Raw genomic sequence first — 12,129 nt, 5'->3', positions numbered from 1 at the left:
ACAACAACAACAACAAAAGAAAACTATAGGTTGGTATCCTTAATGAAGATAGATACAAAACTTCCCAACAAAATACTAGCATACAAGTTCTCTTTGCATTGAGCTTTATTCAGCTGTACCTGTGTTTCTTGCTATTTAATCAAACTTCTTTGTCAATGTGTTGAGCATTTAAAATATGTGGAGATAAGTAGAATTACTACAACCAGCCCCTACATTTGTATGTTCAATATCATGATTTACACTTTTTGAAACTACACTTTCATTTGACCATAGAATGAATGCCCGCCTTTTTTCAAACTGAAGATTTGAGTGAATTCTTTTTTAACATTTTCTCTTAAATTCTTTTTAGTTACATACAACATTGGGTTAAACCCTGACATAATCACAAAAGTGTGGAATACAACCTGCTCCAATTCAGTCCCAGGATTACCCCCTTTCTCCCTCTCCTCCCTTCATTCCATCAATCCTTCTTCAATCCATTTATTTTATTTTACTATTTATTTATTTAGACATTAAAATCTCCATTATTATTGTATTATAATTTATCTCTTCTATTAGGACTATGAATTTAGTGTCCTGTGGACACATCCGATGCAGGAACCCACCATGCTGCAGTCATGAAAATTTGGTCAGATTAATTCCACTGTTCCCATTTCCTGTCCTGAGAGGTGGGGACACACCAAAAGAAAAAAAAAAGGAAAGAGAAAAAAAAAAGAAAAAAGAACATAAGTATGGAAAAATAGAAATTAAAGTAGTAAACATTGTCTTAGCTCTTTTAAAAATATATACGTTTTAATTTCAGAATTGTTTGAAATTCACAAAGAAATAATAAAGTACAAAGAGTTCTTATGTACTCCACACTCAGGTTTCTCTGTTATTAACGCCTTATATTACTGTAGTTTTTAATTTGTCTGGTTAATGAACCAATACTGTTATGCTGTTATGAACTAAAGCTCATGTTTTATTCAGGTTTCCTTAGTTTTTACTGAATGTCCTTTTTCTATTCTAGGATCTCATTCAGAATACATGTAGTTGTGATGGCTGGTTACTTGCTATGCTGGTTTGGGAGAAGAGAAAAAAGAAGAAAAGTAAATAGCCATTTTTATCACAATATTTCAAGGATACATACACACTATTAGTATGGCTTATCACTGTTGATGTGGACCTTGAACACCTACCTGGCTGAGGAAGTGATGATCACAGGACATCACTGTAAAGTTACCCCTCATCTTCGCCTCCCTTCCCATAATGCATTCTTTAGAAGGAAGTCACTATGTGCAGTAACACTTTAGGAATGAAGAATTTATTCTACTTACTCTACTTTATTGAATGGGGACTATCTATGTGAATCATTTGAAATTCTTTTGCATGTGTGATTCATCTAGTCTTCTAATTTATTTATTTACTCAATCACTTATGTCAGTATGGACTTGTAAATATTTATTTTATATTTTGGAGTATTTTCTAATGTGAGATTATTAAGTTGGTGCTCAGGTTTTCTTAGCTGTGACCTTTGAAAGTACAAGTTAGCTCGTGTATATTTTTAACCTGGCAGCATCATTATTGTTGGGGTTTTTTGCTTGTTTTTACTTGCTATTGTTCGTATGTTTTATTTTCTAGCACTACTTTATAACATTACAATATAGCCTAGCTACATTTTGTATATCTCTTGATCCATTTCTTGAATCAGTCATAGGAGCCCTTTTTTGTTTTGTTTTGTTTTTGGTATATGGTATTAGAAACAAAAATATATGTGCTAGTGCTAATTGTGTTCATTGCTACAAGAGGGTCAATACCTCTGTACTATGGGCTGACACAGCAAGGAAAACGTGTGTATGTATTTAAACACACGTAAACACCTACATATTAGTATTTTATTAAACTAAACACAAGTTCATACTGATGTCTCCAACACTAATCTAGAACCTTGTCTATTCCAGAATCTAATTTAGATCCATGTCATCTTTCTAGACTTCTTCCCTTGTCAGAAATCTCTATCCCAACAATGATGAGCCTACCCTACATCTGCTTTACTTTTACATTTTCTCTATTAGTGCGACTTCATAAAAGTCTTAAAATGTGGATAGCATGAGTCCTCCAGTTTTGTTTTTATACTTTGCTTTTCCATATAAATTTCAGGATCAATTTGTTATCTATAGCTTGCTCAAATTTTGATTGTGATTGTGTTGAATAAGGACATCAAGTTGGAAGGAACTGGTATCTTAGGAATGAATCTTCCAATTCAAGAACAAGAAATCTTCCATTTATTTAGATACTCTTTATTTTTTTCATGAATATTTTGTAGTTTTCTATGGATGGACTTTGTACCTATGTTGTTACATTTATACTTAAGTACTTAGTTTGGTTTTTTTTTTTTGGTGCTATTGTAAATAGTGATTTTTTAAAGTTTCAAATTTCAGTTGCTGAAATATAAGAAAACTATTGAGTTTTGTATATTGGTGCTAAATCTTGTAACTTTACTAGACTTCTTCATTAGTTCCAGGAAATACTTTTAAGTTTCTTGTTTTTCAGATTCTTTTGGGATTTCAGTTCTGGCAATCTTCTCATATTTGCTCCAATTTGTGCACATCTCCTTTTCTTGTACTACATTAGGACAATCAGTATGATGTTTATCATAAGATTAGCTCTTTGTCTTTTTCCTGATCTTAGGGGTAAAGCATCCTGTCTGCTATCATTAATTATGATATCATTAATTATATTTTAAAAAACAAATCAAGATGAAAAAAAGTTCCCTTGCATTCCCAAATATTGGGGGGTTTATCATGAATATATTCACACTACATTAAATGCTTTCTCAGCATAAATCAATATCATCATCTCATTTTTCTTATTTTTCTTGCTTAGATGGTACATTACATTATCATCAAATGCTAAATTACCTGTAGATACCAAGAATAAATTCCATTGTTTTTGATGTATTATTCTTTTTCTATCTGTCGATATTTTGCTGAAGATTTTTGCATTTATGCTCATGAGAGTCATTGTTTTGTTGTTTTCTTTCTTCATAATGTCTCTTTTTTAGCTATTAAAGTAATTCTGGTTTCAGAGAATGGATTGCAAAGTGTTCTCTCTGCTTCTATTTTCTGGAAGAAGTTGTGAAGAATTGGCATTCTTTCGTGTGTGTGTGTGTGTGTGTGTGTTTAAGAATTTACAAGTGAAAATATCTGGGTCTAGTGATTCATTTTTAGGAGGTTTTGAAATTTCTATATTAGGTATAGAGCTATTTAGGTTATCTATTTCTCCTGTGGAGAAATAATTTATTGGTAGACATTTACTAATGTCTATCTTTCAAGAAATTGATTCATTTTATCTACATTTGCAAATTTATGAGAACATAATTTTTGCAGTATTTTCTTATTATCAATAGTGTTGATCTCTTTTTCATTTCTGATATTGGTACTTTGTGTCTTCCCCTCCATCCCCACCCCACCCTTGTTAGAGTGTCTAGAATTTTATCAATTTTGTTGATATTTTCAATAATCAAATTTTAAACTATCATTCCTGTTGATTTTCTATTTTAATTTTATAACTGTCTACTCTAAATTTATTCTCTTTCTGCTTCTTTTTTTAATTTAGTTTTCTAAAGTGAAATCTCAGGTTGTGGTTTTTTAGATATTTCTTATTTTCTAATGTAAGTATTTCAGGCTATAAAACTCCTTTTATGAATTGTTTTTGCTGCATCTCACAGATTTTTGATAAGTTGCTTTTATTTTCATTTAGTTCATATTATTTTAAAATTTCTCTTGATACTTCTTCTTTGACCCACAGGTGTAGAAATGTATTTATAAATTCCCAAGCATTTGGAAATTTTACAGCTATCTTTCTATAATTCATTCCTATTTTAATTCTGTTGTTATCTGAGAACATGCTTTGTATTATTTCTATTCTTTTAAATTTGTTAAGATGTGTTCTATGGTCCACAATGTGGTCTGTCTTGATGGATGTTTCATATAATCTTAAAAAGAAAACATATTCTGCTGTTCTTGAATGAAGTATTGTGTACATTTCAATTAGATCAAATTAACTGGTCATGCTACGAAAGTCATCTATGTCCTTATTGAATTTCTGCCTGTTTGAGGTATTAATTGTAGAAAAAGGTATTGAAGCCTCCACTTAAAATGGATTTGTCTATTTCTCCATCACGTTCTACCACTTTACCTCATGTATCTTCATGTTCTTTTGTTAATTGCATACACATTTAGGGCTATTGTGTCTTCTTGAAGAATAGAATCATTATCATTATGTAATGCCCCTGTTTATCTCTGAAAGTTATCTTGATCTGAATTCCTTTTATTCCTAAAATTAATATCACTGTCCCAGTTTCCTCTTAATTACTGTTACAATCCAGATGCTCCTCTGCCTTCTCATCCTGCCACAGCAGACTGCAGACTACAGCCCGCAGGTGCCTGGTGAGCACCACCATGGGTCTTGCTCTTCCACCGCCTTCTCACCCCTCACCGGAGACTTCGGCCCTTGGCTCTCTTGCCAGCCCAGGAGCACTGGGCTCACCACTGACCAAAGCCACCCAAATCATTGATCACCAGGGGAACTTGGTGCACAGGCTCCAGCCCCCACCTGAGCATGGGCTCCCTCTGGCCTCTACCTCCCTCACATCCTTCCCTGCTCCCTGCCCCCAAAACCCCTCTCTGCTGCCACAGCCTCAGGGCTCAGGCTGCTCTAACGGTCTCCACCGCCCACCCCTGGGGCTTAGGCAGGGGAGGAAGCACAATATGGGGCCTCAGCCCAGGTCTGCATGCTGCCCTGGGACCTGCAGGGCACCACAACATCATCTTGCATCACAATAGGTGGATTGGATTCCCCCTTCACCCAGATGTTGGGAATGTCTTCCTTGGCATGCTTCAGTTTCCTTTCTGTGGGTGAAATCTGGCAAATTATTTTGTATTAATCTCATTCTAGTACTTTTTAGGAAAGTGGCGCAGGACTAAATCACTAAAAACACGCCCAAGCTAGGCAGAAGCAAATTTATTGTCAGGAAATTTGACAGGCTGCCTCTGCGCAGAGAGAACAGCAGCAGACTTCCTCTGAAGCAAACATTTTTATAAGTCAAAGCCTGGGTTATGCATGGGGGTAGGCTTAGCCCATGCTGCTGTAGGTGGATAGCAAGCTTCACAACCTCAAGCACCACAAAGGAAGCGGGCACGAGGAGCAGGCACATTGCCACCAGCTCCTGGAACTGGCCCTTATACATACTCAGAAAGTAGTAGGCTAACCTCTGGGTGCAGGGGGGTGAAGGTATAAGTCTCTGGTCTATGGGCTCTTGCAGGAGGCAGGAGAAGGAGCAGGGTGAAGTCTGGGTAGAAATGGGGTCAGCTTGACTTAATTTTCTAAATTAACCCATAGTTATGTTAACAGGCTTAGATGCTCATGTCTTTCTGTTTCCCTCAAGAGCACCCAACATCCCCCCCCCACCCCCGCAGATGACTTCATAACCTGTTCCCACCCAACCCCAACCAGGCTTTTGCCACAGACCCCTTTCAGCTCAAAGCAGCAGGGAAATGTTTCCCTTCTGAAAAAAATTATAAAGGTGCAACTAGCTGGAAAAGTTCAGTTTAACTTCTTCTTGGCTCCGACTCAGGGCTTGCTCCCACACTTCTCTCCCCCGCCCCCTTTCTCTCTGTCTCATGCTGCTTTACTGGAATAATTAAGAGCAATGTCATTTTTTTCTAGGACTATTTTTTTTTATTCTATATTTGTTTAGCTCATGATTTTAATCCATTGTGCCTGGGTTAATAATATTTTTTTTTCTGATCAGATCTATTTTATCCAACTATAGAGGTTTTTTTACACTCTGCTTTGTTCAGAGACCAATTTGCAAAGGTTAGCTCTCAATCTAAATTAAAATTTTTAAAATGGATCCAAGTGCCTTTGGTTCCCGTGGTTTAAAAGGTTCAGTTTATGTTGGGTAAACAAGTGAGAATAAAGGATGTCTTTAACCCTCGGATTTTTCTACGTGGTTAAACAACTAATTAAATGTAAATGTATGTATCCATTGTTTCTAGGATTTTTCTTCAACAAGGAAGCCATAAATGTTGTTTGATATACTTATCTGCTACAGGATTAATCATAAATGTATTTGTGAGAAACATCTAATTAATTTACAAAGTTACCCTTTCCCCACATCCAGTCTAACAACTGATGAAGCCTGGGGAGTGACCATGACCACTTGTGCGCCCCTGTGGCCCTCTGAAGTCAGGGTCACACTCAGTCACCCCTCATATAGCTAAAGCTGAATTCCCAGACTAACAGTTCTCCCTTCCCTCATCCTGGGCTCCCTCTCCCCAGTCCTTCCCCTCCACAACACCCTGCCCCCAATTCAGAGACCTCTTTGCCATTTTGTTCCTATATCCAACATCTACTGGCCTTCTAATTCTCCAGAGACGTAAGGCTTCCCTCTGGTTTCCAGCAGATAGGTATCCTGCCCAGAGACACCACCTTTTGGCTAGCCAGGACCCCAGGGGTCCCCCATCACTGGGAATGGGGTTAAGACAGTTCCCCAGTCCCCAGTGGGAAAAGGTCAGTACTGTGACTGGCATGGCTGTAACTGGTATCAGCTGTCACTTCCACGGAGCTGCTCCAAATATGGGAGTTACCCAGTTCCCAAAGACACCCCTGTGGGCTGTCTCTTTACCAATTTTAAGAACCTCTACTCCCAAACCAACATCAACATTGAATGCCTCATTAGGCTCAGCACTCAGATTTGGCCACAGTATAAATTAGATTCAGCATCCAGGGCCCAAGTACAGAACTCTTGATAAATTCTCCAAGCTTTGGAGAAATATTTAATACAGAATGGCAAGTGATCTAAGTTCCCCTATCTCCAGGCCTTTTCCCACCCCTTGTTCCACTTTCAATTACTAATTATGGACTCACAACTTTCTTTCCCATTTACAGCCCCATAAATAACAAATAAACCCCCTCCTCACAGATGTGGGGCTCCACAGCCCCCACATTGAGCCCTCCTCCCCAGAATTCCACTGCTCCCTCATCTAGTTCCCCTCCGCAAAGTCCCACTTCTCCCACATCTGACTCCACCAGGCAGAGTCCCAGATCCATCTCGTCAGACCCCACACACAAGTTTCCCCTTATCCCTTGCCATCCTCTCCCCATGCATGGTCTAAAACTCTCCCAGAAAAACACATATTCCCTCTCCAGGAGGTGTCAGGGGCTGAAGGTATGCTCTAGGTCCATGCTCCCATCTCCATGACAGATATGTCCCAAATAGAAGAAAGATTTGGATCATTTTCTGAAAACCCTGCTAAATATAGGAAGGAGTTCACTCTCTAACTTAAGCCTACCACCTTGCTTGGGCAGACATTACTATATATTAACCTCCACCCTAACCATTGATGAACATACCCACATTTGGTAGGTGGTCAGGGACCATGCGTATCTCCTACATAGCAAAATTCCCATATTTACCCTGCAGCTGAGGCTGCCATCCATGCCGTTGAACCTAATTGGACATATCAGCCTCCAGCACATGATTACTTGTCTCCTTGGAGGCATGGCAAAAAATTCTCATACCCAGGTTAATTGGGACAAAGTAAAAGGAAATTGCCCAGGAAACTGATGAAAACCCAGCCCTCTTTTTGACCTGGCTCATGGATGCTGTTACCAAGTATACCAATCTAGATCAGAGGGTCTTCACTTGACATTCGAAAAAACTTAGTTAGAAAAGGGCCCCGAGACACTTCAACAACAGCTTTTAGACACTGCTTTCAAAGTTCATAACAGGGAAGATGAGACCAAAAAGGAAAGGGACCAACATCTTAAAGCTGAATATCAACTCCTGGCCTCCATCATCCAGAGTCCTAGGAAAGTCCCTACAAGTCATGACTTCACCCAATATCACTGTGGCTCGGGGCTCCACCAGACCCTCTAATCTACCTCCTGGGTCCTGCATCTGATGTGGGTAAAATGGATATTGGGCAAAACCTGCCTTAACCCGAAGCCCTCATTCCAAGCTCTGTCCCAACTGTGAACAATGGGGACACTGGAAGTTGGATTGTCCCCAGGGAAGGACATTCCTCCCCCAGTACAGTTGCCCAATTATCAAGTAACATTCACCAATTTGCTGGAATGAGGGGGTCTGGACTTCATTGTCCCTGCCACCTCACATCCAAGGAGCCTCAGGTTAGAGGGATAGTAGACAGCTGTATGGTTTCATTTGTGGTCGACAGTGGGACAGCACTTTCACTTTTAAGTCAATGGCATGAATACACTTTCAAATCAAATACCCCAATTATGGGAGTCTCAGGGACCCCTATGTATCCACTGCAAACACCCCCCCTTTTTTTTTGCACATTTGGATCTCTTTCATTATCCCATTCTTTATACTTGTGCCAAGTTGCCCTGTTCCCCTATTGGGATAAGATCTCCTTGGCAAATTAAAAGCCTCCAGTATTCCCTATTTAAAGTCTACTACCATCTTTTTAATATACTCTGGCCTGGACTCGATCTCTGTGCTCCCTAGGCCTCCTGATTGTCCTTTGCTTGCTGGGATTAACTCTACTAACTTCTCAACCTAAAATGGCAAGACACCATTCCCTGGTTCATATCCAACTAAGAGACCCTACCCACTATGTAATTCTTCCCCAATAACCTTTAACCCCCTAATCCCTCAAAGGTTTAAAGCCCATCATTTCCTGTTTACTACAGGTAAAACCCCTCATCCCAACCCCACTTCTCCATAACTCCCCCAATCTTGGGAAAAGGAAACCTAATGGTCAATCCAACTAGTACAGGACCTAAGAAAAACCAATGAGGCAGTAGTCCCCACACACTTCAAAATGTCCAACTCCTACATCCATTTATCTCACATTCCAGCCTCCACTACACATTTATCAGTATTAGACCAAAAAGATGTTTTTTTTAAAAAACAATCTCCCTCCATCCTGCTTCTTGTTCACTTTGGCATTTACCTGGACTGACCCAGACACTAATTGTTCCACAGCAGCTGACCTGGACCATTCTCCCACAGGTTTCAGAGATAGATCCCATTACTTTGGCTAGACTCTCCAGTGTGACCTGGCCACCTTAAATTTATAGAAGTAGATGACTTTCTACTCTGTAGCCCATCATTGGGACATTCTACCAATCACACTAGCACCCTCCGTAACTCCCTTGCATCCTGGGGATACCAGGTTTCTCAATCTAAGGCCCAGCTCTGCTCCCCTCAAGTATAATATTTAGGCATCCTATTAACCCCCCCACCTCTAGCACCATTCCCCAGAGACACTCCAGGTTTTAAAGTATATTACCATCCACCAAAAGAGACATGCTGTCCCTTTTAGGTCTTTTTAACTATTTTCATATATGGATATCAAAATTCTCCCTCAAAGCCAAACCTCTTCATGAGGCCTCTAAGAAGGGGAATTTTGCAGATCCCCTTCCATCTTCCCGTTTATTTCCCTTTACCATTTCTATCCTTGAGAATACTCTTCTAAAATCTTGAACTCTTTATTTACCAAACCCTAATAAGCCCTTTTCCTGTCCCTCCACTCAAAACACAGACAAGCTTTGGGAGTTCTTTACCATAAGGTAGGAGATATCCACCACCACATTTTATTCCTATGCAAACAATTAGACTTAGTTTATCAAGGCTGGCCCAATACCTCAAGGTTTTAGTGACAGCAGCACTCCTTATGCCTGAAGCCAGAAAATTTTTATTATATCAGCCCATTGCTGTTCTTACCACTCTCTCCCAGATCTCATCATCATTCATTTCTCATCCTTCCCCCAACCAGAGTCAAATTACTGCATGCATAACTACTGGATGCCCTAACTACTTTCCAGCAAGACTCTGCATTGAACCCTGCCACTCGTCTCCCAACAAAACCCCCTCTGCTCCTGTGATTTTTCACTCTTGTTCTGACACTCCTGATTTCTTAATGATTCCCTCTTCACATATAACTGAAGCTGCTGATCCTCTTGCCCCAAATTCCTAATGTCATTTTCTCAGATGTGCTTCCACCTTTTCTTGACAACACTCAGAGACAAATTTATCATATTTACTCTCCCTTCACCTTTCTCCTCCTCAAACACTAGACCTCACTGGGGATCTCTAGCTTCAAGGGACATCCATTGACCTGACCCCCATCCAAATTTCTTTCTTCTCCATATGTTCCCTACATATCATTTTTAACAGCCACACCAGAAACAATAAAGGCAAGAACTGCCTGATTCCTGGTGGTCTTCCTGGTTTCTCCCCCTTAATATTCCTCTCATAATAGCTTTTCTTTCCTGTTTTCTCAATTTTCTACAGAAACAGCTTCTTAGGAAGGTGACCCAGTTATCCCAAACCTGCTCTCAGGACCATCTCAAAACCATTTTTCTGCATTCACAATCTGAGTTCCTGAAACTACAACAAGGAAAGATTGTCTGCAGTTACCCTAAAGCTCCTTCCATAAACACCCCTCTTCAGCTTCAACTGCTGGAATCCTTGTATCCTCTCCCAGAATTTTGAAAGGGGGTCCCACTACTTTTCCCCTTTACAGTGGGAAGAAGCCTGACATAATATTAACATCCCCAATTCATTAAACCCCTTTCAGAGTCTGGAATGAAGGATATAGTTACTTGCATGTCCTCCTGCCCCACGATAAATGATCCTGCCACCAAAACTCCTTCCATTTCCTTGCCCTGCCCCCAGTCCATCAAAAAGGCCTGCCAAAGTAACTAACTCCTTCCATGGCCTGGCTGTGCTAAGGTTGTATATGTAAAGTCCAGAACCTCATGGTGGCCAGCAGCTATTTTACCCTTGAAAACGAGCCATATCAGGTGTTTGGCCAATTGACCCTGAATAAAGAAGAGCTTGCTGATTGGAGGTTTGCTCCCTGCCTCTCTCATTTGTGTGCCATGTGCTTTCCCTTTCTGTATGCAAAAACAAATTTCTGACCTTTATCATTTTTTTTTCTGAAGTTTTTTTTTAATATTTCTTGAAGATTGGCTAGTGATGAATTCTATCATGTTTGTTTTTCTTCATTTCTTCTTTACTTTTGAAGGATAATGTTGCTGAAATGTAGAATTCTAGTTGTGTTATACCGAGACCAAGACCCTCAAATAACTCTCAAATAATTGCTGGCCAGTGGTGGATGTTCTGCTCTCTAAAAGAACAAGATAGTCAGAGTGGTGTGCCCGTCTTCAGTTGGCCTTATATGCCGCAGTCTGGCTGGGCACAAATGCCGCAGTCTGGCTGGGCACACAATCACGAGCCACCACACAGCTTGTAGATTCAAACAGCAACTCTTTATTCGCGAACTCACACCAGCCGTCTACAATCACGTTCTGGGGAAATCCACGTTCTCTGCCCAAATCCACTCCCACTGGGCTTCTGTCTCCCAAAAATACTGTCTGAATCCTGTGAGAACTCGAGGGGAACTCAGGCAGCAGGATACGCCCTATTCCCAGCAGGAATAATCTTAAACCTGGAACGCCCTAAACCCGATTATCCTAAACCGGGAACACCCTAATCCGCCCTGGTCCTTGAGCAAGGTCAGCTGCATGCAATGTCACTGCAAAATGTCCTATTTCCACGAGTCCTTCCACTAAGCAACATGGGGTACACTGGCAAGGAAATTGTCATATCTACTTGGCTAATGGCTCCCAGCATCTCCCCCCTTCTGATTAATTAAACAACAAGCAATGTGCCTTAAGGACCGTGCCTGGTAGGTTGTCCAATTCAACATATGGTTCTTACCCGTCATGGGAAAAACTGACCTTTAGGCGTCAGCCTCCTGTCTTAGGTTGATACCACTGCAATTGGATCATACCTGTCACTGACTACTTTCCAGCATACAGCCATTGGCCCCCAAATTTTAGACCATCACTAGCAGAAGGGAGGAGGATACAGAAATGCCACAACACCAAGCCAATTGACGGCTCCTTGGGAAAAATTGCATCACTGGTGACACCATCAGCAAAGATATGCCAGCACTACCACAATTAACATGGGGTGTGCTGGCAAGGAAATAAAAATTGCATCACTGGTGACACCATCAGCAAAGATATGCCAGCATTACCACAATTCACTGCACCAAACGATAGTTACATAGTCCAGGCAAGTTCTGCAAGCAGTTCAAAGCGGAGGAA

The sequence above is a fragment of the Marmota monax genome, unplaced genomic scaffold (assembly GCF_021218885.2).
Source record: "Marmota monax isolate L192 unplaced genomic scaffold, Marmota_monax_Labrador192_F-V1.1 WCK01_AAM20220418_F8-fsc00227, whole genome shotgun sequence".
In the NCBI taxonomy this organism is placed as follows: domain Eukaryota; kingdom Metazoa; phylum Chordata; class Mammalia; order Rodentia; family Sciuridae; genus Marmota; species Marmota monax.
Note: the sequence above shows the minus strand (reverse complement) of the source record.